Source organism: Stegostoma tigrinum, unplaced genomic scaffold, assembly GCF_030684315.1.
Source record: "Stegostoma tigrinum isolate sSteTig4 unplaced genomic scaffold, sSteTig4.hap1 scaffold_185, whole genome shotgun sequence".
Taxonomy (NCBI): domain Eukaryota; kingdom Metazoa; phylum Chordata; class Chondrichthyes; order Orectolobiformes; family Stegostomatidae; genus Stegostoma; species Stegostoma tigrinum.
Window position 1 is genome coordinate 373,184 of NW_026728125.1, and position 548 is coordinate 373,731.

Consider the following 548-nt stretch of genomic DNA (forward strand, 5'->3'; position numbering starts at 1 on the left):
ATCATATTTCCATCAAACAATGCATCTCATTTCACTCAGACACGGCAGCTCATGTCACTCTGTCACTGCATCCAATTTCCATAAGTCACTCCATCTCATTTAACTCGTTCACTGCATCCCATTTCAGGCAGTCACTGCATCCCATTTCCATCAGTCACTGCATCCCTATTCACACAGTCACTGCATCCCAGTTCACACAGCCAATGCGTCCCATTTCACACAGCCACTGCATCCCATTTCACTCAGTGACTGCATCCCATTTCACACAGCCACTGCATCCCATTTCACTCAATGCTTCACTTTACAAACAGTCAGGGCATCCCATTTCCATCAGTCACTGCATCCCATTTCCTCAGTCACTGCATCTCCTTTCCACAGTCACGGCAATCCCATTTCACTCAGTCACTGCATCCCATTTCACAGAGTCACTGCATCTCCTTTCCATCAGTCACTGCGTCACATTTCACTCAGTGACTGCAACAAATTTCACTCAGAGACTGCATCCCATTTCACTCAGTCACTGCATCCCATTTCCCACAGTCACTGCA